At 41.4% G+C, this 23,790-nt stretch overlaps 18 non-coding genes across 18 annotated transcripts; all 18 read right to left on the bottom strand.

The window, feature by feature from the left end:
- Nucleotides 1-644: 644 nt before the first annotated feature.
- Nucleotides 645-718, bottom strand: Trnan-guu (transfer RNA asparagine (anticodon GUU)). The gene has a single exon. It is a non-coding gene; the product is annotated as a tRNA-Asn (tRNA).
- Nucleotides 719-1,715: 997 nt separating this feature from the next.
- Trnan-guu (transfer RNA asparagine (anticodon GUU)) lies at nt 1,716-1,789 on the bottom strand. Its single transcript has one exon. It is a non-coding gene; the product is annotated as a tRNA-Asn (tRNA).
- A 988-nt stretch (nt 1,790-2,777) lies between these two features.
- Nucleotides 2,778-2,851, bottom strand: Trnan-guu (transfer RNA asparagine (anticodon GUU)). The gene has a single exon. It is a non-coding gene; the product is annotated as a tRNA-Asn (tRNA).
- A 463-nt stretch (nt 2,852-3,314) lies between these two features.
- On the bottom strand, nt 3,315-3,388 carry Trnay-gua (transfer RNA tyrosine (anticodon GUA)). The gene has a single exon. It is a non-coding gene; the product is annotated as a tRNA-Tyr (tRNA).
- Nucleotides 3,389-3,849: 461 nt separating this feature from the next.
- Nucleotides 3,850-3,923, bottom strand: Trnan-guu (transfer RNA asparagine (anticodon GUU)). The gene has a single exon. It is a non-coding gene; the product is annotated as a tRNA-Asn (tRNA).
- A 998-nt stretch (nt 3,924-4,921) lies between these two features.
- On the bottom strand, nt 4,922-4,995 carry Trnan-guu (transfer RNA asparagine (anticodon GUU)). The gene has a single exon. It is a non-coding gene; the product is annotated as a tRNA-Asn (tRNA).
- Nucleotides 4,996-5,995: 1,000 nt separating this feature from the next.
- Nucleotides 5,996-6,069, bottom strand: Trnan-guu (transfer RNA asparagine (anticodon GUU)). The gene has a single exon. It is a non-coding gene; the product is annotated as a tRNA-Asn (tRNA).
- Nucleotides 6,070-6,531: 462 nt separating this feature from the next.
- Nucleotides 6,532-6,605, bottom strand: Trnan-guu (transfer RNA asparagine (anticodon GUU)). Its single transcript has one exon. It is a non-coding gene; the product is annotated as a tRNA-Asn (tRNA).
- Nucleotides 6,606-7,336: 731 nt separating this feature from the next.
- Nucleotides 7,337-7,410, bottom strand: Trnan-guu (transfer RNA asparagine (anticodon GUU)). Its single transcript has one exon. It is a non-coding gene; the product is annotated as a tRNA-Asn (tRNA).
- A 998-nt stretch (nt 7,411-8,408) lies between these two features.
- Trnan-guu (transfer RNA asparagine (anticodon GUU)) lies at nt 8,409-8,482 on the bottom strand. Its single transcript has one exon. It is a non-coding gene; the product is annotated as a tRNA-Asn (tRNA).
- A 1,535-nt stretch (nt 8,483-10,017) lies between these two features.
- Nucleotides 10,018-10,091, bottom strand: Trnan-guu (transfer RNA asparagine (anticodon GUU)). The gene has a single exon. It is a non-coding gene; the product is annotated as a tRNA-Asn (tRNA).
- A 1,536-nt stretch (nt 10,092-11,627) lies between these two features.
- On the bottom strand, nt 11,628-11,701 carry Trnan-guu (transfer RNA asparagine (anticodon GUU)). Its single transcript has one exon. It is a non-coding gene; the product is annotated as a tRNA-Asn (tRNA).
- A 3,679-nt stretch (nt 11,702-15,380) lies between these two features.
- On the bottom strand, nt 15,381-15,454 carry Trnan-guu (transfer RNA asparagine (anticodon GUU)). Its single transcript has one exon. It is a non-coding gene; the product is annotated as a tRNA-Asn (tRNA).
- Nucleotides 15,455-16,453: 999 nt separating this feature from the next.
- Nucleotides 16,454-16,527, bottom strand: Trnan-guu (transfer RNA asparagine (anticodon GUU)). The gene has a single exon. It is a non-coding gene; the product is annotated as a tRNA-Asn (tRNA).
- A 462-nt stretch (nt 16,528-16,989) lies between these two features.
- On the bottom strand, nt 16,990-17,063 carry Trnan-guu (transfer RNA asparagine (anticodon GUU)). Its single transcript has one exon. It is a non-coding gene; the product is annotated as a tRNA-Asn (tRNA).
- A 2,071-nt stretch (nt 17,064-19,134) lies between these two features.
- On the bottom strand, nt 19,135-19,208 carry Trnan-guu (transfer RNA asparagine (anticodon GUU)). The gene has a single exon. It is a non-coding gene; the product is annotated as a tRNA-Asn (tRNA).
- A 463-nt stretch (nt 19,209-19,671) lies between these two features.
- Nucleotides 19,672-19,745, bottom strand: Trnan-guu (transfer RNA asparagine (anticodon GUU)). Its single transcript has one exon. It is a non-coding gene; the product is annotated as a tRNA-Asn (tRNA).
- Nucleotides 19,746-20,746: 1,001 nt separating this feature from the next.
- Trnan-guu (transfer RNA asparagine (anticodon GUU)) lies at nt 20,747-20,820 on the bottom strand. Its single transcript has one exon. It is a non-coding gene; the product is annotated as a tRNA-Asn (tRNA).
- Nucleotides 20,821-23,790: the final 2,970 nt, after the last annotated feature.

Genomic DNA, 23,790 nt, shown 5'->3' with positions numbered 1-23,790 from the left:
CGTAGTTTCAAGACTAAAACTACCGTTGCTTTTACAATTATCGTGACATTAGGAATCATAAGCAGTGGTAGCACTATCTGTTTCATCTGATCGAAGTATTTGTTCATTGCGTCCCCGGATGGGCTTGAACCACCAACCTTTCGGTCAACACCCGAACGCGCTAACCAATTGCTCCACGGAGACATGAAAATTACTGAAGTTTCCCTATTTACAAGTTGGCTCAATTACTTTCATTTATTTTAATAGCACATCTGATGATGCCAGTAAACATGGCTACAAGAGTAACACTACCGTTGCTCTTACAGTTAACGTGACATTAGGAATAAGAGGCAGTGATAGCACTCTCTGATTCTTCTGATGGACATATTTGTTCATCGCCTCCCCGGGTGGGCTTGAACCGACAACCTTTCCGTTAACAGCCGAACGCGCTAACCAATTGCGGCACTAAGACACGAAACATACTGAAGTATCCCTATTTACTAGTTAGCTAATTCAATTTCAATGTTTTTAACACCACATCTGACTATGCAGTGAACGTAGCTTCAAGACAAAAACTATCGTTGCTTTTACAATTAACGTGACATTAGGAATCATAAGCAGTGGTAGCACTATCTGTTTCATCTGATCGAAGTGTTTGTTCATTGCGTCCCCGGGTGGGCTTGAACCACCAACCTTTCGGTTAACAGCCGAACGCGCTAACCAATTACGCCACGGAGACATGGAACGTACTGAAGTTTCCCTATTTACAAGTTGGCTCATTTACTTTCATTTATTTTTAATAGCACATCTGATGATGCCAGTAAACATGGCTACAAGAGTAACACTACCGTTGCTCTTACAGTTAACGTGACATTAGGAATAAGAGGCAGTGATAGCACTCTCTGATTCTTCTGATGGACATATTTGTTCATCGTCTCCCCGGGTGGGCTTGAATCAACAACCTTTCCGTTAACAGCCGAACGCGCTAACCAATTGCGGCACTAAGACACGAAACATACTGAAGTATCCCTATTTACTAGTTAGCTAATTCAATTTCAATGTTTTTAACACCACATTTGACTATGCAGTAAACGTAGTTTCAAGACTAAAACTACCGTTGCTTTTACAATTAACGTGACATTAGGAATAAGAGGCAGTGATAGCACTCTCTGATTTTTCTGATGGACATACTTGTTCATCGCTTCCCCGGGTGGGCTTGAACCACCAACCTTTCGGTCAACAGCCGAACGCGCTAACCAATTGCACCACGGAGACATGAAAATTACTGAAGTTTCCCTATTTACAAGTTGGCTCAATTACTTTCATTTATTTTAATAGCACATCTGATGATGCCAGTAAACATGGCTACAAGAGCAACACTACCGTTGCTCTTACAGATAACGTGACATTAGGAATAAGAGGCAGTGATAGCACTCTCTGATTCTTCTGATGGACATATTTGTTCATCGCCTCCCCGGGTGGGCTTGAACCGACAACCTTTCCGTTAACAGCCGAACGCGCTAACCAATTGCGGCACTAAGACACGAAACATACTGAAGTATCCCTATTTACTAGTTAGCTAATTCAATTTCAATGTTTTTAACACCACATCTGACTATGCAGTGAACGTAGCTTCAAGACAAAAACTATCGTTGCTTTTACAATTAACGTGACATTAGGAATCATAAGCAGTGGTAGCACTATCTGTTTCATCTGATCGAAGTGTTTGTTCATTGCGTCCCCGGGTGGGCTTGAACCACCAACCTTTCGGTTAACAGCCGAACGCGCTAACCAATTACGCCACGGAGACATGGAACGTACTGAAGTTTCCCTATTTACAAGTTGGCTCATTTACTTTCATTTATTTTTAATAGCACATCTGATGATGCCAGTAAACATGGCTACAAGAGTAACACTACCGTTGCTCTTACAGTTAACGTGACATTAGGAATAAGAGGCAGTGATAGCACTCTCTGATTCTTCTGATGGACATATTTGTTCATCGTCTCCCCGGGTGGGCTTGAATCAACAACCTTTCCGTTAACAGCCGAACGCGCTAACCAATTGCGGCACTAAGACACGAAACATACTGAAGTATCCCTATTTACTAGTTAGCTAATTCAATTTCAATGTTTTTAACACCACATTTGACTATGCAGTAAACGTAGTTTCAAGACTAAAACTACCGTTGCTTTTACAATTAACGTGACATTAGGAATAAGAGGCAGTGATAGCACTCTCTGATTTTTCTGATGGACATACTTGTTCATCGCTTCCCCGGGTGGGCTTGAACCACCAACCTTTCGGTCAACAGCCGAACGCGCTAACCAATTGCACCACGGAGACATGAAAATTACTGAAGTTTCCCTATTTACAAGTTGGCTCAATTACTTTCATTTATTTTAATAGCACATCTGATGATGCCAGTAAACATGGCTACAAGAGCAACACTACCGTTGCTCTTACAGATAACGTGACATTAGGAATAAGAGGCAGTGATAGCACTCTCTGATTCTTCTGATGGACATATTTGTTCATCGTTTCCCCGGGTTGGCTTGAACCACCAACCTTTCCGTTAACAGCCGAACGCGCTAACCAATTGCGGCAGGAAGACACGAAACATACTGAAGTATCCCTATTTACTAGTTAGCTAATTCAATTTCAATGTTTTTAACACCACATCTGACTATGCCGTAAACGTAGTTTCAAGACTAAAACTACCGTTGCTTTTAAAATTATCATGACATTAGGAATCATAAGCAGTGGTTGCTCTATCTGATCGAAGTGTTTGTTCATTGCGTCCCCGAGTGGGCTTGAACCACCAACCTTTCGGTTAACAGCCGAACGCGCTAACCAATTGCGCCACGGAGACATGAAACATACTGAAGTTTCCCTATTTACAAGTTATCTCATTTACTTTCGTTTATTTTTAATAGCACATCTGATGATGCCAGCAAACATGGTTACAACAGTAACACTACCGTTGCTCTTACAGTTAACGTGACATTAGGAATAAAAGGCAGTGATAGCACTCTCTGATTTTTCTGATGGACATACTTGTTCATCGCTTCCCCGGGTGGGCTTGAACCACCAACCTTTCCGTTAACAGCCGAAAGCGCTAACCAATTGCGGCACGGAGACACGAAACATACTGAAGTAACCCTATTTACTAGTTAGCTAATTCAATTTCAATGTTTTTAACACCACATCTGACTATGCTGGTAAACGTAGTTTCAAGACTAAAACTACCGTTGCTTTTACAATTATCGTGACATTAGGAATCATAAGCAGTGGTAGCACTATCTGTTTTATCTGATCGAAGTATTTGTTCATTGCGTCCCCGGATGGGCTTGAACCACCAACCTTTCGGTCTACAGCCGAACGCGCTAACCAATTGCACCACGGAGACATGAAAATTACTGAAGTTTCCCTATTTACAAGTTGGCTCAATTACTTTCATTTATTTTAATAGCACATCTGATGATGCCAGTAAACATGGCTACAAGAGCAACACTACCGTTGCTCTTACAGTTAACGTGACATTAGGAATAAGAGGCAGTGATAGCACTCTCTGATTCTTCTGATGGACATATTTGTTCATCGCCTCCCCGGGTTGGCTTGAACCACCAACCTTTCCGTTAACAGCCGAACGCGCTAACCAATTGCGGCACGAAGACACGAAACATACTGAAGTATCCCTATTTACTAGTTAGCTAATTCAATTTCAATGTTTTTAACACCACATCTGACTATGCCGTAAACGTAGTTTCAAGACTAAAACTACCGTTGCTTTTAAAATTATCATGACATTAGGAATCATAAGCAGTGATTACACTATCTGTTTCATCTGATCGAAGTGTTTGTTCATTGCGTCCCCGGGTGGGCTTGAACCACCAACCTTTCGGTTAACAGCCGAACGCGCTAACCAATTGCGCCACGGAGACATGAAACTTACTGAAGTTTCCCTATTTAAAAGTTGGCTTATTTACTTTCATTTATTTTTAATAGCACATCTGATGATGCCAGTAAACATGGCTACAAGAGTAACACTACCGTTGCTCTTACAAATAACGTGACATTAGGAATAAGAGGCAGTGATAGCACTCTCTGATTCTTCTGATGGACATATTTGTTCATCGCTTCCCCGTTTGGGCTTGAACCGCCAACCTTTCCGTTAACACCAGAACGCGCTTACCAATTGCGGCACGGAGACACGAAACATACTGAAATATCCCTATTTACTAGTTAGCTAATTCAATTTCAATGTTTTTAACACCACATCTGACTATGCTGGTAAACGTAGTTTCAAGACTAAAACCACCGTTGCTTTTACAATTATCGTGACATTAGGAATCATAAGCAGTGGTAGCACTATCTGTTTCATCTGATCAAAGAATTTGTTCATTGCGTCCCCGGGTGGGCTTGAACCACCAACCTTTCGGTCAACAGCCGAGCACGCTAACCAATTGCACCACGGAGACATGAAAATTACTGAAGTTTCCCTATTTACAAGTTGGCTCAATTACTTTCATTTATTTTAATAGCACATCTGATGATGCCAGTAAACATGGCTACAAGAGCAACACTACCGTTGCTCTTACAGTTAACGTGACATTAGGAATAAGAGGCAGTGATAGCACTCTCTGATTCTTCTGATGGACATATTTGTTCATCGCCTCCCCGGGTTGGCTTGAACCACCAACCTTTCCGTTAACAGCCGAACGCGCTAACCAATTGCGGCACGAAGACACGAAACATACTGAAGTATCCCTATTTACTAGTTAGCTAATTCAATTTCAATGTTTTTAACACCACATCTGACTATGCCGTAAACGTAGTTTCAAGACTAAAACTACCGTTGCTTTTAAAATTATCATGACATTAGGAATCATAAGCAGTGGTTGCACTATCTGTTTCATCTGATCGAAGTGTTTGTTCATTGCGTCCCCGGGTGGGCTTGAACCACCAACCTTTCGGTTAACAGCCGAACGCGCTAACCAATTGCGCCACGGAGACATGAAACTTACTGAAGTTTCCCTATTTACAAGTTATCTCATTTACTTTCGTTTATTTTTAATAGCGCATCTGATGATGCCAGCAAACATGGTTACAACAGTAACACTACCGTTGCTCTTACAGTTAACGTGACATTAGGAATAAGAGGCAGTGATAGCACTCTCTGATTCTTCTGATGGACATATTTGTTCATCGCTTCCCCGGGTGGGCTTGAACCACCAACCTTTCCGTTAACAGCCGAACGCGCTAACCAATTGCGGCACGGAGACACGAAACATACTGAAGTATCCCTATTTACTAGTTACCTAATTCAATTTCAATGTTTTTAACACCACATCTGACTATGCAGGTAAACGTAGTTTCAAGACTAAAACTACCGTTGCTTTTACAATTATCGTGACATTAGGAATCATAACCAGTGGTAGCACTATCTGTTTCATCTGATCAAAGAATTTGTTCATTGCGTCCCCGGGTGGGCTTCAACCACCAACCTTTCGGTTAACGGCCGAACGCGCTAACCAATTGCGCCACGGAGACATGAAACTTACTGAAGTTTCCCTATTTACAAGTTGACTCATTTACTTTCATTTATTTCTAATAGCACATCTGATGATGCCAGTAAACATGGCTACAAGAGTAACACTACCGTTGCTTTTACAGTTAACGTGACATTAGGAATAAGAGGCATTGATAGCACTCTCTGATTTTTCTGATGGACATACTTGTTCATCGCTTCCCCGGGTGGGCTTGAACCAGCAAACTTTCCGTTAACAACCGAACGCGCCAACAAATTGCGCTACGAAGACGCGAAACTTACTGAAGTATCCCTATTCACTAGTAGGCTAATTCAATTTCAGTGTTCTTAACAGCACATCTGACTATGCAGGTAAACGTAGTTTCAAGACTAAAACTACCGTTGCTTTTACAATTATCGTGACATTAGGAATCAGAAGCAGTAATAGCACTATTTGTTTCATCTCATCGAAGTATTTATTTATTGCGTCCCCGGGTGGGCTTGAACCACCAACCTTTCGGTTAACAGCCGAACGCGCTAACCAATTGCGCCACGGAGACATGAATTTACTGAAGTTTCCCTATTTACAAGTTGGCTCATTTACTTTCATTTATTTTTAATAGCACATCTGATGATGCCAGTAGACATGGCTACAAGTGTAACACTACCGTTGCTCTTACAGTTAACGTGACTTTAGGATTAAGAGGCAGTGATAGCACTCTCTGATTCTTCTGATGGACATATTTGTTCATCGCTTCCCCGGGTGGGTTTGAACCACCAACCTTTCCGTTAACAGCCGAACGCGCTAACCAATTGCGGCACGGAGACACGAAACATACTAAAGTATCCCTATTTACTAGTTACCTAATTCAATTTCAATGTTTTTAACACCACATCTGACTATGCAGGTAAACGTAGTTTCAAGACTAAAAATACCGTTGCTTTTACAATTATCGTGACATTAGGAATCATAAGCAGTGGTAGCACTATCTGTTTCATCTGATCGAAGTATTTGTTCATTGCGTCCCCGGGTGGGCTTGAACCACCAACCTTTCGGTTAACAGCCGAACGCGCTAACCAATTGCGCCACGGAGACATGAAACTTACTGAAGTTTCCCTATTTAAAAGTTGGCTTATTTACTTTCATTTATTTTTAATAGCACATCTGATGATGCCAGTAAACATGGCTACAAGAGTAACACTACCGTTGCTCTTACAAATAACGTGACATTAGGAATAAGAGGCAGTGATAGCACTCTCTGATTCTTCTGATGGACATATTTGTTCATCGCTTCCCCGTTTGGGCTTGAACCGCCAACCTTTCCGTTAACAGCCGAACGCGCTTACCAATTGCGGCACGGAGACACGAAACATACTGAAATATCCCTATTTACTAGTTAGCTAATTCAATCTCAATGTTTTTAACACCACATCTGACTATGCAGGTAAACGTAGTTTCAAGACTAAAACTACCGTTGCTTTTACAATTATCGTGACATTAGGAATCATAAGCAATGGTAGCACTATCTGTTTGATCTGATCGAGATATTTGTTCATTGCGTCCCCGGGTGGGCTTGAACCACCAATCTTTCGGTTAACAGCCGAACGCGCTAACCAATTGCGCCATGGAGACATGAAATTTACTGAAGTTTCCCTATTTACAAGTTAGCTAATTCAATTTCAATGTCTTTAACTCCACATCTGACTATGCAGGTAAACGTAGTTTCAAGACTAAAACTACCGTTGCTTTTACAATTATCGTGACATTAGGAATCATAAGCAGTTGTAGCACTAACTGTTTCATCTGATCGAAGTATTTGTTCATTGCGTCCCCGGGTGGGCTTGAACCACCAACCTTTCGGTTAACAGCCGAACGCGCTAACCAATTGCGCCACGGAGACATGAAACTTACTGAAGTTTCCCTATTTACAAGTTGACACATTTACTTTCATTTATTTCTAATAGCACATCTGATGATGCCAGTAGACATGGCTACAAGTGTAACACTACCGTTGCTCTTACAGGTAACGTGACTTTAGGAATAAGAGGCAGTGATAGCACTCTCTGATTCTTCTGATGGACATATTTGTTCATCGCTTCCCCGGGTGTGTTTGAACCACCAACCTTTCCGTTAACAGCCGAACGCGCTAACCAATTGCGGCACGGATACACGAAACATACTAAAGTATCCCTATTTACTAGTTACGTAATTCAATTTCAATGTTTTTAACACCACATCTGACTATGCAGGTAAACGAAGTTTCAAGACTAAAAGTACCGTTGCTTTCACAATTATCGTGACATTAGGAATCATAAGCAGTGGTAGCACTACCTGTTTCATCTGATCGAAGTATTTGTTCATTGCGTCCCCGGGTGGGCTTGAACCACAAACCTTTCGGTTAACAGCCGAACGCGCTAACCAATTGCGCCACGGAGACATGAAACTTACTGAAGTTTCCCTATTTACAAGTTGGCTCATTTACTTTCATTTATTTTTAATAGCACATCTGATGATGCCAGTAAACATGGCTACAAGAGTAACACTACCGTTGCTCTTACAGTTAACGTGACATTAGGAATAAGAGGCAGTGATAGCACTCTCTGATTCTTCTGACGGACATATTTTTTCATCGCCTCCCCGGGTGGGCTTGAACCACCAACCTTTCCGTTAACAGCCGAACGCGCTAACCAATTGCGCACGAAGACACGAAACATACTGAAGTATCCCTATTTACTAGTTAGCTAATTCAATTTCAATGTTTTTAACACCACATCTGACTATGCAGTAAACGTAGTTTCAAGACTAAAACTACCGTTGCTTTTACAATTATCGTGACATTAGGAATCATAAGCAGTGGTAGCACTATCTGTTTCATCTGTTCGAAGTGTTTGTTCATTGCGTCCCCGGGTGGGCTTGAACCACCAACCTTTCGGTTAACAGCCGAACGCGCTAACCAATTGCGCCACGGAGACATGAAACTTACGGAAGTTTCCCTATTTACAAGTTGGCTCATTTATTTTCATTTATTTTTAGTAGCACATCTGATGATGCCAGTAAACATGGCTACAACAGTAACACTACCGTTGCTCTTACAGTTAACGTGACATTAGGAATAAGAGGCAGTGATAGCATTCTCTGACTTTTCTGATGGACATACTTGTTCATCGCTTCCCCGGGCGGGCTTGAACCACCAACCTTTCCGTTAACAGCCAAAAGCGCTAACCAATTGCGGCACGGAGACACGAAACATACTGAAGTATCCCTATTTACTAGTTAGCTAATTCAATTTCAATGTTTCTAACACCACATCTGACTATGCAGGTAAACGTAGTTTCAAGACTAAAACTACCGTTGCTTTTACAATTATCGTGACATTAGGAATCATAAGCAGTGGTAGCACTATCTGTTTCATCTGATCGAAATATTTGTTCATTGCGTCCCCGGATGGGCTTGAACCACCAACCTTTCGGTCAACAGCCGAACGCGCTAACCAATTGCTCCACGGAGACATGAAAGTTACTGAAGTTTCCCTATTTACAAGTTGGCTCAATTACTTTCATTTATTTTAATAGCACATCTGATGATGCCAGTAAACATGGCTACAAGAGTAACACTACCGTTGCTCTTACAGTTAACGTGACATTAGGAATAAGAGACAGTGATAGCACTCTCTGATTCTTCTGATGGACATATTTGTTCATCGCCTCCCCGGGTGGGCTTGAACCACCAACCTTTCCGTTAACAGCCGAACGCGCTAACCAATTGCGGCACTAAGACACAAAGCACACTGAAGTATCCCTATTTACTAGTTAGCTAATTCAATTTCAATGTTTTTAACACCACATCTGACTATGCAGGTAAACGTAGTTTCAAGACTAAAACTGCCGTTGCTTTTACAATTATCGTGACATTAGGAATCATAAGCAGTGGTAGCACTATCTGTTTCATCTGATCGAAGTATTTGTTCATTGCGTCCCCGGATAGGCTTGAACCACCAACCTTTCGGTCAACAGCCGAACGCGCTAACCAATTGCGCCACGGAGACATGAAAGTTACTGAAGTTTCCCTATTTACAAGTTGGCTCAATTACTTTCATTTATTTTAATAGCACATCTGATGATGCCAGTAAACATGGCTACAAGAGTAACACTACCGTTGCTCTTACAGTTAACGTGACATTGGGAATAAGAGACAGTGATAGCACTCTCTGATTCTTTTGATGGACATATTTGTTCATCGCCTCCCCGGGTGGGCTTGAACCAACAACCTTTCCGTTAACAGCCGAACGCGCTAACCAATTGCGGCACTAAGACACAAATCATACTGAAGTATCCCTATTTACTAGTTAGCTAATTCAATTTCAATGTTTTTAACACCACATCTGACTATGCAGGTAAACGTAGTTTCAAGACTAAAACTGCCGTTGCTTTTACAATTATCGTGACATTAGGAATCATAAGCAGTGGTAGCACTATCTGTTTCATCTGATCGAAGTATTTGTTCATTGCGTCCCCGGGTGGGCTTGAACCACCAACCTTTCGGTTAACAGCCGAACGCGCTAACCAATTGCGCCACGGAGACATAAAACTTACTGAAGTTTCCCTATTTACAAGTTGACTCATTTACTTTCATTTATTTCTAATAGCACATCTGATGATGCCAGTAAACATGGCTACAAGAGTAACACTACCGTTTCTCTTACAGTTAACGTGACATTGGGAATAAGAGGCAGTGATAGCACTCTCTGATTTTTCTGATGGACATACTTGTTCATCGCTTCCCCGGGTGGGCTTGAACCACCAAACTTTCCGTTAACAGCCGAACGCGCCAACAAATTGCGCTACGGAGACGCGAAACTTACTGAAGTATCCCTATTCACTAGTAGGCTAATTCAATTTCAGTGTTCTTAACAGCACATCTGACTATGCAGGTAAACGTAGTTTCAAGACTAAAACTACCGTTGCTTTTACAATTATCGTGACATTAGGAATCAGAAGCAGTAATAGCACTATTTGTTTCATCTGATCGAAGTATTTATTTATTGCGTCCCCGGGTGTGCTTGAACCACCAACCTTTCGGTTAACAGCCGAACGCGCTAACCAATTGCGCCACGGAGACATGAAACTTACTGAAGTTTCCCTATTTACAAGTTGACACATTTACTTTCATTTATTTCTAATAGCACATCTGATGATGCCAGTAAACATGGCTACAAGAGTAACACTACCGTTGCTCTTACAGTTAACGTGACATTAGGAATAAGAGGCAGTGATAGCATTCTCTGACTTTTCTGATGGACATACTTGTTCATCGCTTCCCCGGGCGGGCTTGAACCACCAACCTTTCCGTTAACAGCCAAAAGCGCTAACCAATTGCGGCACGGAGACACGAAACATACTGAAGTATCCCTATTTACTAGTTAGCTAATTCAATTTCAATGTTTCTAACACCACATCTGACTATGCAGGTAAACGTAGTTTCAAGACTAAAACTACCGTTGCTTTTACAATTATCGTGACATTAGGAATCATAAGCAGTGGTAGCACTATCTGTTTCATCTGATCGAAATATTTGTTCATTGCGTCCCCGGATGGGCTTGAACCACCAACCTTTCGGTCAACAGCCGAACGCGCTAACCAATTGCTCCACGGAGACATGAAAGTTACTGAAGTTTCCCTATTTACAAGTTGGCTCAATTACTTTCATTTATTTTAATAGCACATCTGATGATGCCAGTAAACATGGCTACAAGAGTAACACTACCGTTGCTCTTACAGTTAACGTGACATTAGGAATAAGAGACAGTGATAGCACTCTCTGATTCTTTTGATGGACATATTTGTTCATCGTCTCCCCGGGTGGGCTTGAACCAACAACCTTTCCGTTAACAGCCGAACGCGCTAACCAATTGCGGCACTAAGACACAAATCATACTGAAGTATCCCTATTTACTAGTTAGCTAATTCAATTTCAATGTTTTTAACACCACATCTGACTATGCAGGTAAACGTAGTTTCAAGACTAAAACTGCCGTTGCTTTTACAATTATCGTGACATTAGGAATCATAAGCAGTGGTAGCACTATCTGTTTCATCTGATCGAAGTATTTGTTCATTGCGTCCCCGGGTGGGCTTGAACCACCAACCTTTCGGTTAACAGCCGAACGCGCTAACCAATTGCGCCACGGAGACATAAAACTTACTGAAGTTTCCCTATTTACAAGTTGACTCATTTACTTTCATTTATTTCTAATAGCACATCTGATGATGCCAGTAAACATGGCTACAAGAGTAACACTACCGTTTCTCTTACAGTTAACGTGACATTAGGAATAAGAGGCAGTGATAGCACTCTCTGATTTTTCTGATGGACATACTTGTTCATCGCTTCCCCGGGTGGGCTTGAACCACCAAACTTTCCGTTAACAGCCGAACGCGCCAACAAATTGCGCTACGGAGACGCGAAACTTACTGAAGTATCCCTATTCACTAGTAGGCTAATTCAATTTCAGTGTTCTTAACAGCACATCTGACTATGCAGGTAAACGTAGTTTCAAGACTAAAACTACCGTTGCTTTTACAATTATCGTGACATTAGGAATCAGAAGCAGTAATAGCACTATTTGTTTCATCTGATCGAAGTATTTATTTATTGCGTCCCCGGGTGTGCTTGAACCACCAACCTTTCGGTTAACAGCCGAACGCGCTAACCAATTGCGCCACGGAGACATGAAACTTACTGAAGTTTCCCTATTTACAAGTTGACACATTTACTTTCATTTATTTCTAATAGCACATCTGATGATGCCAGTAGACATGGCTACAAGTTTAACACTACCGTTGCTTTTACAGGTAACGTGACTTTAGGAATAAGAGGCAGTGATAGCACTCTCTGATTCTTCTGATGGACATATTTGTTCATCGCTTCCCCGGGTGTGTTTGAACCACCGACCTTTCCGTTAACAGCCGAACGCGCTAACCAATTGCGGCACGGAGACACGAAACATACTAAAGTATCCCTATTTACTAGTTACCTAATTCAATTTCAATGTTTTTAACACCACATCTGACTATGCAGGTAAACGTAGTTTCAAGACTAAAAGTACCGTTGCTTTTACAATTATCGTGACATTAGGAATCATAAGCAGTGGTAGCACTACCTGTTTCATCTGATCGAAGTATTTGTTCATTGCGTCCCCGTGTGGACTTGAACCACCAACCTTTCGGTTAACAGCCGAACGCGCTAACCAATTGCGCCACGGAGACATGAAACTTACTGAAGTTTCCCTATTTAAAAGTTGGCTTATTTACTTTCATTTATTTTTAATAGCACATCTGATGATGCCAGTAAACATGGTTACAAGAGTAACACTACCGTTGCTCTTACAAATAACTTGACATTAGGAATAAGAGGCAGTAATAGCACTCTCTGATTCTTCTGATGGACATATTTGTTCATGGCTTCCCTGTTTGGGCTTGAACCACCAACCTTTCCGTTAACAGCCGAACGCGCTTACCAATTGCGGCACGGAGACACGAAACATACTGAAATATCCCTATTTACTAGTTAGCTAATTCAATTTCAATGTTTTTAACACCACATCTGACTATGCAGTAAACGTAGTTTCAAGACTAAAACTACCGTCGCTTTTACAATTATTGTGACATTGGGAATCATAAGCAGTGGTAGCACTAACTGTTTCATCAGATCGAAGTATTTGTTCATTGCGTCCCCGGGTGGGCTTGAACCACCAACCTTTCGGTTAACAGCCGAATGCGCTAACCAATTGCGCCTCGGAGACATGAAACTTACTGAAGTTTCCCTATTTACAAGTTGGCTCATTTACTTTCATTTATTTTTAATAGCACATCTGATGATGCCAGTAAACATGGCTACAAGAGTAACACTACCGTTGCTCTTACAGTTAACGTGACATTAGGAATAAGAGGCAGTGATAGCACCCTCTGATTCTTCTGATGGACATATTTGTTCATCGCCTCCCCGGGTGGGCTTGAACCACCAACCTTTCCGTTAACAGCCGAACGCGCTAACCAATTGCGCACGAAGACACAAAACATACTGAAGTATCCCTATTTACTAGTTAGCTAATTCAATTTCAATGTTTTTAACACCACATCTGACTATGCAGTAAACGTAGTTTCAAGACTTAAACTACCGTTGCTTTTACAATTATCGTGACATTAGGAATCATAAGCAGTGGTAGCACTATCTGTTTCATCTGATCGAAGTGTTTGTTCATTGCGACCCCGGGTGGGCTTGAACCACCAACCTTTCGGTTAACAGCCGAACGCGCTAACCAATTGCGCCACGGAGACATGAAACTTACTGAAGTTTCCCTATTTACAAGTTGGCTCATTTACTTTCATTTACTTTTAATAGCACATCTGATGATGCCAGTAAACATGGCTACAAGAGTAACACTACCGTTGCTCTTACAAATAACGTGACATTAGGAATAAGAGGCAGTGATAGCACTCTTTGATTCTTCTGATGGACATATTTGTTCATCGCTTCCCCGGGTGTGTTTGAACCACCGACCTTTCCGTTAACAGCCGAACGCGCTAACCAATTGCGGCACGGAGACACGAAACATACTAAAGTATCCCTATTTACTAGTTACCTAATTCAATTTCAATGTTTTTAACACCACATCTGACTATGCAGGTAAACGTAGTTTCAAGACTAAAAGTACCGTTGCTTTTACAATTATCGTGACATTAGGAATCATAAGCAGTGGTAGCACTACCTGTTTCATCTGATCGAAGTATTTGTTCATTGCGTCCCCGTGTGGACTTGAACCACCAACCTTTCGGTTAACAGCCGAACGCGCTAACCAATTGCGCCACGGAGACATGAAACTTACTGAAGTTTCCCTATTTAAAAGTTGGCTTATTTACTTTCATTTATTTTTAATAGCACATCTGATGATGCCAGTAAACATGGTTACAAGAGTAACACTACCGTTGCTCTTACAAATAACTTGACATTAGGAATAAGAGGCAGTAATAGCACTCTCTGATTCTTCTGATGGACATATTTGTTCATGGCTTCCCTGTTTGGGCTTGAACCACCAACCTTTCCGTTAACAGCCGAACGCGCTTACCAATTGCGGCACGGAGACACGAAACATACTGAAATATCCCTATTTACTAGTTAGCTAATTCAATTTCAATGTTTTTAACACCACATCTGACTATGCAGTAAACGTAGTTTCAAGACTAAAACTACCGTCGCTTTTACAATTATTGTGACATTGGGAATCATAAGCAGTGGTAGCACTAACTGTTTCATCGGATCGAAGTATTTGTTCATTGCGTCCCCGGGTGGGCTTGAACCACCAACCTTTCGGTTAACAGCCGAATGCGCTAACCAATTGCGCCTCGGAGACATGAAACTTACTGAAGTTTCCCTATTTACAAGTTGGCTCATTTACTTTCATTTATTTTTAATAGCACATCTGATGATGCCAGTAAACATGGCTACAAGAGTAACACTACCGTTGCTCTTACAGTTAACGTGACATTAGGAATAAGAGGCAGTGATAGCACCCTCTGATTCTTCTGATGGACATATTTGTTCATCGCCTCCCCGGGTGGGCTTGAACCACCAACCTTTCCGTTAACAGCCGAACGCGCTAACCAATTGCGCACGAAGACACAAAACATACTGAAGTATCCCTATTTACTAGTTAGCTAATTCAATTTCAATGTTTTTAACACCACATCTGACTATGCAGTAAACGTAGTTTCAAGACTTAAACTACCGTTGCTTTTACAATTATCGTGACATTAGGAATCATAAGCAGTGGTAGCACTATCTGTTTCATCTGATCGAAGTGTTTGTTCATTGCGTCCCCGGGTGGGCTTGAACCACCAACCTTTCGGTTAACAGCCGAACGCGCTAACCAATTGCGCCACGGAGACATGAAACTTACTGAAGTTTCCCTATTTACAAGTTGGCTCATTTACTTTCATTTACTTTTAATAGCACATCTGATGATGCCAGTAAACATGGCTACAAGAGTAACACTACCGTTGCTCTTACAAATAACGTGACATTAGGAATAACAGGCAGTGATAGCACTCTTTGATTCTTCTGATGGACATATTTGTTCATCGCTTCCCCGTTTGGGCTTGAACCACCAACCTTTCCGTTAACAGCCGAACGCGCTCACCAATTGCGGCACGGAGACACGAAACATACTGAAATATCCCTATTTACTAGTTAGCTAATTCAATTTCAATGTTTTTAACACCACATCTGACTATGCAGGTAAACGTAGTTTCAAGACTAAAACTACCGTTGCTTTTACAATTATCGTGACATTAGGAATCATAAGCAGTTGTAGCACTATCTGTTTCATCTGATCGAAGTATTTGTTCATTGCGTCCCCGGATGGGCTTGAACCACCAACCTTTCGGTCAACAGCCGAACGCGCTAACCAATTGCTCCACGGAGACATGAAAGTTACTGAAGTTTCCCTATTTACAAGTTGGTTCAATTACTTTCATTTATTTTAATAGCACATCTGATGATGCCAGTAAACATGGCTAAAAGAGTAACACTACCGTTGCTCTTACAGTTGACGTGACATTAGGAATAAGAGACAGTGATAGCACTCTCTGATTCTTCTGATAGACATATTTGTTCATCACCTCCCCGGGTGGGCTTGAACCAACAACCTTTCAGTTAACAGGCGAACGCGCTAACCAATTGCGGCACGGAGACACGAAACATACGGAAGTATCCCTATTTATTAGTTAGCTAATTTAATTTCAATGTTTTTAACACCACATCTGAGTATGCTGGTAAACGTAGTTTCAAGACTAAAACTGCCGTTGCTTTTACAATTATCGTGACATTAGGAATCATAAGCAGTGGTAACACTATCTGTTTCATCTGATCAAAGAATTTGTTCATTGCGTCCCCGGGTGGGCTTGAACCACCAACCTTTCGGTTAACAGCCGAACGCGCTAACCAATTGCGCCACGGAGACATGAAAGTTACTGAAGTTTCCCTATTTACAAGTTGGCTCAATTACTTTCATTTATTTTAATAGCACATCTGATGATGCCAGTAAACATGGCTACAAGAGTAACACTACCGTTGCTCTTACAGTTAACGTGACATTAGGAATAAGAGACAGTGATAGCACTCTCTGATTCTTTTGATGGACATATTTGTTCATCGCCTCCCCGGGTGGGCTTGAACCAACAACCTTTCCGTTAACAGCCGAACGCGCTAACCAATTGCGGCACTAAGACACAAATCATACTGAAGTATCCCTATTTACTAGTTAGCTAATTCAATTTCAATGTTTTTAACACCACATCTGACTATGCAGGTAAACGTAGTTTCAAGACTAAAACTGCCGTTGCTTTTACAATTATCGTGACATTAGGAATCATAAGCAGTGGTAGCACTATCTGTTTCATCTGATCGAAGTATTTGTTCATTGCGTCCCCGGGTGGGCTTGAACCACCAACCTTTCGGTTAACAGCCGAACGCGCTAACCAATTGCGCCACGGAGACATAAAACTTACTGAAGTTTCCCTATTTACAAGTTGACTCATTTACTTTCATTTATTTCTAATAGCACATCTGATGATGCCAGTAAACATGGCTACAAGAGTAACACTACCGTTTCTCTTACAGTTAACGTGACATTAGGAATAAGAGGCAGTGATAGCACTCTCTGATTTTTCTGATGGACATACTTGTTCATCGCTTCCCCGGGTGGGCTTGAACCACCAAACTTTCCGTTAACAGCCGAACGCGCCAACAAATTGCGCTACGGAGACGCGAAACTTACTGAAGTATCCCTATTCACTAGTAGGCTAATTCAATTTCAGTGTTCTTAACAGCACATCTGACTATGCAGGTAAACGTAGTTTCAAGACTAAAACTACCGTTGCTTTTACAATTATCGTGACATTAGGAATCAGAAGCAGTAATAGCACTATTTGTTTCATCTGATCGAAGTATTTATTTATTGCGTCCCCGGGTGTGCTTGAACCACCAACCTTTCGGTTAACAGCCGAACGCGCTAACCAATTGCGCCACGGAGACATGAAACTTACTGAAGTTTCCCTATTTACAAGTTGACACATTTACTTTCATTTATTTCTAATAGCACATCTGATGATGCCAGTAGACATGGCTACAAGTTTAACACTACCGTTGCTCTTACAGGTAACGTGACTTTAGGAATAAGAGGCAGTGATAGCACTCTCTGATTCTTCTGATGGACATATTTGTTCATCGCTTCCCCGGGTGTGTTTGAACCACCAACCTTTCCGTTAACAGCCGAACGCGCTAACCAATTGCGGCACGGAGACACGAAACATATTAAAGTATCCCTATTTACTAGTTACCTAATTCAATTTCAATGTTTTTAACACCACATCTGACTATGCAGGTAAACGTAGTTTCAAGACTAAAAGTACCGTTGCTTTTACAATTATCGTGACATTAGGAATCATAAGCAGTGGTAGCACTACCTGTTTCATCTGATCGAAGTATTTGTTCATTGCGTCCCCGTGTGGACTTGAACCACCAACCTTTCGGTTAACAGCCGAACGCGCTAACCAATTGCGCCACGGAGACATGAAACTTACTGAAGTTTCCCTATTTAAAAGTTGGCTTATTTACTTTCATTTATTTTTAATAGCACATCTGATGATGCCAGTAAACATGGTTACAAGAGTAACACTACCGTTGCTCTTACAAATAACTTGACATTAGGAATAAGAGGCAGTAATAGCACTCTCTGATTCTTCTGATGGACATATTTGTTCATGGCTTCCCTGTTTGGGCTTGAACCACCAACCTTTCCGTTAACAGCCGAACGCGCTTACCAATTGCGGCACGGAGACACGAAACATACTGAAATATCCCTATTTACTAGTTAGCTAATTCAATTTCAATGTTTTTAACACCACATCTGACTATGCAGTAAACGTAGTTTCAAGACTAAAACTACCGTCGCTTTTACAATTATTGTGACATTGGGAATCATAAGCAGTGGTAGCACTAACTGTTTCATCAGATCGAAGTATTTGTTCATTGCGTCCCCGGGTGGGCTTGAACCACCAACCTTTCGGTTAACAGCCGAATGCGCTAACCAATTGCGCCTCGGAGACATGAGACTTACTGAAGTTTCCCTATTTACAAGTTGGCTCATTTACTTTCATTTATTTTTAATAGCACATCTGATGATGCCAGTAAACATGGCTACAAGAGTAACACTACCGTTGCTCTTACAGTTAACGTGACATTAGGAATAAGAGGCAGTGATAGCACTCTCTGATTCTTCTGATGGACATATTTGTTCATCGCCTCCCCGGGTGGGCTTGAACCACCAACCTTTCCGTTAACAGCCGAACGCGCTAACCAATTGCGCACGAAGACACAAAACATACTGAAGTATCCCTATTTACTAGTTAGCTAATTCAATTTCAATGTTTTTAACACCACATCTGACTATGCAGTAAACGTAGTTTCAAGACTTAAACTACCGTTGCTTTTACAATTATCGTGACATTAGGAATCATAAGCAGTGGTAGCACTATCTGTTTCATCTGATCGAAGTGTTTGTTCATTGCGTCCCCGGGTGGGCTTGAACCACCAACCTTTCGGTTAACAGCCGAACGCGCTAACCAATTGCGCCACGGAGACATGAAACTTACTGAAGTTTCCCTATTACAAGTTGGCTCATTTACTTTCATTTATTTTTAATAGCACATCTGATGATGCCAGTAAACATGGCTACAACAGTAACACTACCGTTGCTCTTACAGTTAACGTAACATTAGGAATAAGAGGCAGTGATAGCACTCTCTGATTCTTCTGATGGACATATTTGTTCATCGCCTCCCCGGGTGGGCTTGAACCACCAACCTTTCCGTTAACAGCCGAACGCGCTAACCAATTGCGCACGAAGACGCGAAACATACTGAAGTATCCCTATTTACTAGTTAGCTAATTCAATTTCAATGTTTTTAACACCACATCTGACTATGCAGTAAACGTAGTTTCAAGACTAAAACTACCGCTGCTTTTACAATTATCGTGACATTAGGAATCATAAGCAGTGGTGGTAGCACTATCTGTTTCATCTGATCGAAGTGTTTGTTCATGGCGTCCCCGGGTGGGCTTGAACCACCAACCTTTCGGTTAACAGCCGAACGCGCTAACCAATTGCGCCACGGAGACATGAAACTTACTGAAGTTTCCCTATTTACAAGTTGGCTCATTTACTTTCATTTACTTTTATTAGCACATCTGATGATGCCAGTAAACATGGCTACAACAGTAACACTACCGTTGCTCTTACAGTTAACGTGACATTAGGAATAAGAGGCAGTGATAGCATTCTCTGACTTTTCTGATGGACATACTTGTTCATCGCTTCCCCGGGTGGGCTTGAAGCACCAACCTTTCCGTTAACAGCCAAAAGCGCTAACCAATTGCGGCACGGAGACACGAAACATACTGAAGTATCCCTATTTACTAGTTAGCTAATTCAATTTCAATGTTTTTAACACCACATCTGACTATGCAGGTAAACGTAGTTGCAAGACTAAAACTACCGTTGCTTTTACAATTATCGTGACATTAGGAATCATATGCAGTGGTAGCACTATCTGTTTCATCTGATCGAAGTATTTGTTCATTGCGTCCCCGGATGGGCTTGAACCACCAACCTTTCGGTCAACAGCCGAACGCGCTAACCAATTGCTCCACGGAGACATGAAAGTTACTGAAGTTTCCCTATTTACAAGTTGGCTCATTTACTTTCATTTACTTTTAATAGCACATCTGATGATGCCAGTAAACATGGCTACAACAGTAACACTACCGTTGCTCTTACAGTTAACGTGACATTAGGAATAAGAGGCAGTGATAGCGCTCTCTGATTCTTCTGATGGACATATCTGTTCATCGCCTCCCCGGGTGGGCTTGAACCACCAACCTTTCCGTTAACAGCCGAACGCGCTAACCAATTGCGCACGAAGACGCAAAACATACTGAAGTATCCCTATTTACTAGTTAGCTAATTCAATTTCAATGTTTTTAACACCACATCTGACTATGCAGTAAACGTAGTTTCAAGACTAAAACTACCGTTGCTTTTACAATTATCGTGACATTAGGAATCATAAGCAGTGGTGGTAGCACTATCTGTTTCATCTGATCGAAGTGTTTGTTCATGGCGTCCCCGGGTGGGCTTGAACCACCAACCTTTCGGTTAACAGCCGAACGCGCTAACCAATTGCGCCACGGAGACATGAAACTTACTGAAGTTTCCCTATTTACAAGTTGGCTCATTTACTTTCATTTACTTTTAATAGCACATCTGATGATGCCAGTAAACATGGCTACAAGAGTAACACTACCGTTGCTCTTACAAATAACGTGACATTAGGAATAAGAGGCAGTGATAGCACTCTTTGATTCTTCTGATGGACATATTTGTTCATCGCTTCCCCGTTTGGGCTTGAACCACCAACCTTTCCGTTAACAGCCGAACGCGCTCACCAATTGCGGCACGGAGACACGAAACATACTGAAATATCCCTATTTACTAGTTAGCTAATTCAATTTCAATGTTTTTAACACCACATCTGACTATGCAGGTAAACGTAGTTTCAAGACTAAAACTACCGTTGCTTTTACAATTATCGTGACATTAGGAATCATAAGCAGTTGTAGCACTATCTGTTTCATCTGATCGAAGTATTTGTTCATTGCGTCCCCGGATGGGCTTGAACCACCAACCTTTCGGTCAACAGCCGAACGCGCTAACCAATTGCTCCACGGAGACATGAAAGTTACTGAAGTTTCCCTATTTACAAGTTGGCTCAATTACTTTCATTTATTTTAATAGCACATCTGATGATGCCAGTAAACATGGCTACAAGAGTAACACTACCGTTGCTCTTACAGTTGACGTGACATTAGGAATAAGAGACAGTGATAACACTCTCTGATTCTTCTGATAGACATATTTGTTCATCACCTCCCCGGGTGGGCTTGAACCAACAACCTTTCAGTTAACAGGCGAACGCGCTAACCAATTGCGGCACGGAGACACGAAACATACGGAAGTATCCCTATTTATTAGTTAGCTAATTTAATTTCAATGTTTTTAACACCACATCTGAGTATGCTGGTAAACGTAGTTTCAAGACTAAAACTGCCGTTGCTTTTACAATTATCGTGACATTAGGAATCATAAGCAGTGGTAACACTATCTGTTTCATCTGATCAAAGAATTTGTTCATTGCGTCCCCGGGTGGGCTTGAACCACCAACCTTTCGGTTAACAGCCGAACGCGCTAACCAATTGGGCCACGGAGACATGAAACTTACTGAAGTTTCCCTATTTAAAAGTTGGCTTATTTACTTTCATTTACTTTTAATAGCACATCTGATGATGCCAGTAAACATTGCTACAAGAGTAACACTACCGTTGCTCTTACAAATAACGTGACATTAGGAATAAGAGGCAGTGATAGCACTCTCTGATTCTTCTGATGGACATATTTGTTCATCGCTTCCCCGTTTGGGCTTGAACCACCAACCTTTCCGTTAACAGCCGAATGCGCTAACCAATTGCGCACGAAGACACGAAACATACTGAAGTATCCCTATTTACTAGTTAGCTAATTCAATTTCAATGTTTTTAACACCACATCTGACTATGCAGTAAACGTAGTTTCAAGACTAAAACTACCGTTGCTTTTACAATTATCGTGAAATTAGGAATCATAAGCAGTGGTAGCACTATCTGTTTCATCTGATCGAAGTGTTTGTTCATTGCGTCCCCGGGTGGGCTTGAACCACCAACCTTTCGGTTAACATCCGAACCCGCTAACCAATTGCGCCACAAGACATGAAACTTACTGAAGTTTCCCTATTTACAAGTTGACTCATTTACTTTCATTTATTTTTAATAGCACATCTGATGATGCCAGTAAACATGGCTACAACAGTAACACTACCGTTGCTCTTACAGTTAACGTGACATTAGGAATAAGAGGCAGTGATAGTACTCTCTGATTTTTCTGACGGACATACTTGTTCATCGCTTTCCCGGGTGGGTTTGAACCACCAACCTTTCTGTTAATAGCCGAAAGCGCTAACCAATTGCGCACGAAGACACGAAACATACTGAAGTATCCCTATTTACTAGTTAGCTAATTCAATTTCAATGTTTTTAACACCACATCTGACTATGCAGGTAAACGTAGTTTCAAGACTAAAACTACCGTTGCTTTTACAATTATCGTGACATTAGGAATCATAAGCAGTGGTAGCACTATCTGTTTCATCTGATCGAAGTGTTTGTTCATTGCGTCCCCGGGTGGGCTTAAACCACCAACCTTTCGGTTAACATCCGAACCCGCTAACCAATTGCGCCACGGAGACATGAAACTTACTGAAGTTTCCCTATTTAGAAGTTGGTTCATTTACTTTCATTTATTTTTAATAGCACATCTGATGATGCCAGTAAACATGGCTACAACAGTAACACTACCATTGCTCTTACAGTTAACGTGACATTAGGAATAAGAGGCAGTGATAGCACTCTCTGATTCTTCTGATGGACATATTTGTTCATCGCTTCCCCGTTTGGGCTTGAACCACCAACCTTTCCGTTAACAGCCGAATGCGCTAACCAATTGCGCACGAAGACACGAAACATACTGAAGTATCCCTATTTACTAGTTAGCTAATTCAATTTCAATGTTTTTAACACCACATCTGACTATGCAGTAAACGTAGTTTCAAGACTAAAACTACCGTTGCTTTTACAATTATCGTGAAATTAGGAATCATAAGCAGTGGTAGCACTATCTGTTTCATCTGATCGAAGTGTTTGTTCATTGCGTCCCCGGGTGGGCTTGAACCACCAACCTTTCGGTTAACATCCGAACCCGCTAACCAATTGCGCCACAAGACATGAAACTTACTGAAGTTTCCCTATTTACAAGTTGACTCATTTACTTTCATTTATTTTTAATAGCACATCTGATGATGCCAGTAAACATGGCTACAACAGTAACACTACCGTTGCTCTTACAGTTAACGTGACATTAGGAATAAGAGGCAGTGATAGTACTCTCTGATTTTTCTGACGGACATACTTGTTCATCGCTTTCCCGGGTGGGTTTGAACCACCAACCTTTCCGTTAATAGCCGAAAGCGCTAACCAATTGCGCACGAAGACACGAAACATACTGAAGTATCCCTAT

Source organism: Hydractinia symbiolongicarpus, chromosome 11 (assembly GCF_029227915.1).
Source record: "Hydractinia symbiolongicarpus strain clone_291-10 chromosome 11, HSymV2.1, whole genome shotgun sequence".
NCBI lineage: Eukaryota > Metazoa > Cnidaria > Hydrozoa > Anthoathecata > Hydractiniidae > Hydractinia > Hydractinia symbiolongicarpus.
This window is presented reverse-complemented; position numbering and strand designations above follow the sequence as displayed.